Source organism: Pipistrellus hanaki (genome assembly GCF_964339955.1).
Source record: "Pipistrellus hanaki genome assembly, chromosome: 3".
Classification (NCBI taxonomy): Eukaryota; Metazoa; Chordata; class Mammalia; order Chiroptera; family Vespertilionidae; genus Pipistrellus; species Pipistrellus hanaki.
Genome location: NC_140505.1, coordinates 170506422 through 170512421, shown reverse-complemented (window position 1 = coordinate 170512421; position 6000 = coordinate 170506422).

The window sequence follows — 6000 nt, the reverse complement described above, 5'->3', positions numbered from 1 at the left end:
GTTCCCTGTTCCACCTCCCCCACCAGGCAGAGGTGTATCCCACCAAGGAGCTTACCTGCTTGGGCCCACCCCAAGATGGAGGTCCCCCTTTGAAGGGAATGGGGTTGGGTGGGGATGGGTTCTGTCTGCTTTACTCTGCGGCTGACAGTTATCCAAAGGGCTGCAGGTGCCAGCTGGCTGAGCCCAGGCTGGGCTCTGAAATGTGCCTGCTTCTAGCTCCCATGGGGTGCAGGAGGCCCGGGAGCCACCCTGGGAGAGTTGCAGAAGGTGGCCATGGAGCTAGGGAGAACGTGGCCAGGGTGGAGGTGGGTCAGCCCTTGGAGACTCTACTTCCCAGACCACCTCTGAGGCCCCTCCCCCACACCCTGTCCCCAACCCCCTTTGCAGAGGGTGTCGGTGCAGCTGCAGATGTTTCTGGTAAGGAGGCCACCACAGGACTGCACCTGGGGCTTCCAACTTCCCTTCCACAGCTTCCACAGGCAGCCCTACCCCTTCTCTAACAAGCCCCGCCTCCGACACTCGGTCAGCCTTGCTGCTGTCTCCCCTCCGTGTCCCGTCTCCTTCTCCCCACTTGACCTCCTCCCCCTCCTCCAGCCTGGGGACAGAACCCAGGCAGCAAAAATAGTGCTCTACCAGGAACAGGAGGCTTCTGGAAATCTCCAGGCTCAATGCTTACAGTCCTACCATGGGGCTGAACTCCGTTCCTTCTTCTATGAAATGAGGATAATCATACCTACCAAAAAGGTTTGGCAAGTGCTAATGTATGTGAAAGTGCTTTGAGATGGAAAATCACTGTGTATGTGTGAGGCAGAGTGGCGATGCTAAAGCCTCAGCAGCCCCAGAGGAGGCTGCCAGCCCCATATCCCTGCACCGCCTTTCTTAATGCAGAGGAGAGGCAGTCGGGTGGGGGGAGAATCCAAGCATTGGGTCCAGACCGAAGTTCAAATCCCAGTCCCACCAGTTATGGTTACTAGCTCTGTGACCTTCAGCAATTTTTAAAAACTCTTTGAGCCTCAGTCTCCTCATCTGTATGGGCTAGAGCAGTGGTCGGCGGACTGTGGCTCGAGAGCCACATGCGGCTCTTTGGCCCCTTGAGTTTTTAGCAAAGGCCAGCTTGGGGGTACCTTAATGAAGTTAATAACAACGTGCCTACCTATATAGTTTAAGTTTAAAAAAGTTGGCTCTCAAAAGAAATTTCAATCGTCATACTGTTTTTGTTTTTTTTGTTTTTTTTTAAGATTTAAAAAATATATATTTTATTGATTTTTCACAGAGAGGAAGAGAGAGGGATAGAGAGTTAGAAACATCGATGAGAGAGAATCATCGATCAGCTGCCTCTTGCACACCCCCTACCAGGGATGTGCCCGCAACCAATGTACATGCCCTTGACCGGAATTGAACCTGGGACCTTTCAGTCCGCAGACCAACGCTCTACCACTGAGCCAAACCGGTTTTGGCTCAATAGTCGTACAGTTGATATTTGGCTCTGATGACTAATGAGTTCGCCGATCACTGGGTTAAAGAATAACACTTGTGCCCTCTCATTGTTTTGAGGATTAAATAAAATACTCAGCCTTATAACGCACACAGCTGTTGTAAATGTTCACATAAACTTACTCTCTCTTCCTCTTTTCTTTTCCTCTTTGGAAACCCCGGAGTGGCAGCCATATTCTTGGAGCCTGTGGACTCTTGGGAACCCATCTTCATAGACATTCCCAGGTGACCGGCCCCAGAGTCCAATGGTGTTATGCAGCCCATAAGGTTCATCAGGTGCGATCCGTGGGCCCTACGGCAGACCCTGCCTCTGGAACGCTTTGTTTTGGTTTATCCAGTGTTAGAACAAAACAAAAAATTAGTTGTCAACATTAACATTAGGAGGTATTACACAGATGTCTGGTTTTCCATCTTCTCTCACAACATTTTGGCAGAGCTGGCAACTCCGAGTTCCCACATTCTGGTACCACCTCTACCAACTCAGCGGGAGCTGTGTGATTAGTGGCTGGCCCTGAAATGAGTCAGGCACTCTCTGGTCCCCACCTCAGTCCCCACCCCTCCCTACTGTTCATTTTTGCCCGTCTGCTTTTCTCGTTTAGATTGCCTAGCAGGCTCCGTAGGCATTTAAGTCTGTGATCTGACCTAGACCCTATCTATTCAAAAATTATCCAGCCCTAACTGGTTTGGCTCAGTGGATAGAGTGTCAGCCTGTGGACTTAAAGGTCCTGGGTTTGATTCCAGTCAAGGGCATGTACCTTGGTTGTGGGAGGTGTGCAGGAGGCAGCTGATTGATGTTTCTCTCCCATTGATGTTTCTAACTCTCTATCCCTCTCCCTTCCTCTCTGTAAAAAATCAATAAAATATATTTTTAAAAATAAAAATTATTCAGGGAGAGGGAATAGAAAGTTAGTATTTCACAGGTACAGAATTTCAGTTTGGGAAGATGAAAAAGCTCTGGAGATGGATGTTGGTGATGGTTGCTCAACAATATGAATGTACTTAATGCCACTGCACTGTACACTTAAAAATGGGTAGGATGATACATTTTATGGTGGTATGTATATATTTTACCTCAACTTAATATCAACAAAATTTAATATATATATATATATATTTTTTTAAAAGATTTGACAAGTAATAAGGATCTACGAGGCCCAAGGCACTCTGCTGGGTGCTAAGTAGACAGACGTGGCCACCACTCCAGTCTGGGAGACAGACACTAACCAGGGGTCTTCAAACTACGGCCCCGCGGGCCACATGCAGCCCCCAGGGGAGTCTGATCCGGCCCGCCAGGTTTTTTGGGCAGTGAGCGCAGCCGAGGTGTTACAGTAGGAATTAGTAGTTCATATAGTCCGGCCCTCCAGCTCTCTGAGGGACCGTGATCTGGCCCCCACTTTAAAAAGTTTGAGGACCCCTGCACTAAACAATCAATAATTTCATCGTCCTTGCACTTGGACAAGTGCTCCCAGGGGAGAAGCAGCACAGGCTGCTGGGAGATCTTACTGTCAGCTGTTGCAGAAGACTGAAGAAAACCAAGGACACTTCAAAGAAGAGGAGGGACACTGTTTAATACACCGGCGGGCTCAGGGGACAGCCTTCCAAATCTGAGTGAAGAAACATGCAGGGGGCTTTCCTTTATATCCCCCTGTGGTCTTTGTCCCGCAAATATGGATTATGCTTCTGGTCCTTTTCGCGGGCCTTGCAAGAAGGCCCCCAGGTGTTGGGGGTCTCCAGGCCACATCTGATGGTCTGGCCTGGCGCCAGCGTTAATATCCCTGCTCCGGGGCAGTGCACTGTTCATAGTAACAGGCTCTGCAAGACCAGTAGCCGGGAAGGAGGCAATGACTTAATTACAGGTTATCAAGAATGTGCACTGAGCTTGCTGGCATGGATTCAGATCACTATCCCCCAAATATCAGGGTAACATTGGAATGAGCCCTTTTTAGCTTTCTCAAAGCGACTGTTTTTAGCTGAGGAGCTGGAGTGGCCTTCTCAGGCCATGAGGAGGGGTTGTGGGCAGAGGTTGGTGGAGGTGTGGAGCTTCTGGGTGAGGTGTGGAGCTCTTTCACCTCTCTTTATCTCCTAACCACTGGCCACCAGACTTCCTTCAGCTGAGAAATCGACTTCAGTCTCATGTAAGCTTCTGTTACGTTGAATTTTCTTTAATTTCCAGCAGAGCCCAATGCTTCCTGATACACACTCCTCAGAGAAGCCTTTCCCAGTCTCTCGGTCGAAACAAAGTTCCCTAGGATAAGCTGTCCCAGCACTCTGTGCTTCTTCCTTTGCAGCACTTGTCCAATCGTAATGAAATCATTGAATGTGTCGTGTCTACCTCACAGGCTAGAGCAATGACCATGTCTAAATTACCCACCATCCCCAGCACCTTGGGTCTGGTAGACACTTCTCACTTGTTGAACATGTGAATGAGTGGAGGAACCAGACTAGGTCAGGGGTCATGTACTGAAGTGCCCATAGGAGCCTGCTAGGTCATGTGCATGAGAGAGCAGGTGGGAGAGTGTTTGCATTCCAGCCTGCAGGAAGCGGGTGACGGCCTGAGGAAGGCCACACTTCATCCTCTGAAGGACCTATGTCCTCCCAGGAAGGATGCTCCGTAGCAGGCGCACCTAACGTTTTCTCTTACATCCATTAACTAAAATTGTCACGTAGCCACGTTCAGCTGCAAAGGAAGCTGGGAAGTGTAACTTAAATCCGGGCAGCCATGAGCACAGCTAAAAATGGAGGGCATTCCTAAGGAAGAAAAGACACTGGGGACAAGGAAGGTGTGTGCAGAGACATAGTTAAGATCTGAAGGATGAATAAAATTTTTCTAGATTAGCCGTTCTCAAAAGTGTGGCCCAGAAGGTTTCTTGCTTGGGGGTTCTCGAGGTCCAGTTATTTTCATAAAAACGATACGCACTTGTCTGCACGTTAAGATTGCAATGATGTTGCAAAAGCTACCCTGTTTCCCCCAAAGTAAGACAGTGTCTTATATTAATTTTTTCCCCCAAAGTTGCGCTAGATCTTATTTTCAGGGGATGTCTTCTCTTTCCATGCGCTAGGTCTTATTTTCGGAGGATGTCTTATTTTCGGGGAAACACGGTATCAGGAATAGGCTGCCTGCTGCCTTAGCACAAACCAAGGCAGTGTTGCCAAACCATACTACAGTCATTGTATTCTTCACCACCAGGCACTTGCAGGAAAAAAAAAAAAAAAAAGAAGAAGAAGAAAAAGAAGAAAGAAAGAAAGAAAAAAAGGTGCCAGTTTCACTTAAGAATGTCCTTGCTGAAGCAGTAAATATTAATTTTATTAAAGTTCAACCCTACATCTCATTCCATAGCAATGTACTTTACTAAAGTACATTGCTATGGAGTGAGATGCAGCACTTCTCATTAATTATGAAATGAGAAACGAGGGAAGAAGCGCTTCTGCTGCAAGCAAAGCGCAATGATGGACTCAAGTGGAAACACTGTGTTAATTGTTGGAGTTGCAAGCTGAACTGGCCATTTTGTTTTTTTCTCATAGTCGGGGCATGGCAAGATAGGTGCATATTTATTTATTTATTTTTTTTTTTAAAACATATTTTATTGATTTTTTTTTTTTACAGAGAGAAAAGGAGAGGGATAGAGAGTTAGAAACATCGATGAGAGAGAAACATCCATCAGCTGCCTCCTGCACGCGCCCCCTCTCCCCCACTAGGGATGTGCCCACACCCAAGGTACATGCCCTTGACTGGAATCGAACCTGGGACCCTTCAGTCCGCAGGCTGACAGAAGAATGGAGAGACCAGTGAAAAGGCAGGTGCGATCATCCAGGCAAAGGATGATGCTGGCACCTTGGATGGGAATGGTGGCAGAAGGGCAGTGTGACCGGGACAGATGTCAGAGCTGTTTAGAAGGTAGCACCCATGAGAACTGGTAAATGAACATGTGGAGGGGCAGGGTGGAGGCAGATATTGTACCCCGTTTTTTGGGGGGCATGACAGCTCGGTAGATGGTGAAGCCCTCACCCAGTGGGAGGTTCAAAGAGGAAGGATGGCAGGTTGTAAAAAAACAATAAATGAAGCCACTTTGTGTGATCAGTAAACGCCTGTACTACCTGAGCTAAGACGGAGGGAGGATGTGTTTGCTGCTCCCGGCCTTGATTTTCCTCAGCGGGAGCCCCAGCTCCGGCCCTCCAGCATGGAGCCTCCTGGGCGGCCCCACCGGCCTGGCTTGGGGCGGTGTGTGAGAGGAGCTGGCCTGCTGGAACTAGAGGACAGGTGATTCTGGCATTCTTTTTCCTTTCACCGTGTTTCTCCTGAACTGACTCTGATCCTTTTTTGTTTAAATGGTCTCTCTCCTCAGGAATCAGCTTGGTCCCAGGGGCAAGGCGACCAGACGTCCCGCTTTTGGCAGGACAGTCCCGATTTCCAACAATTTGTCCCGAGTCCCACGGTGTCCAAAAATCGGGACTGTTTTAAAACGCCGCGGGACTCGGGACAAATTGTTGGAAATCGGGACTGACCCG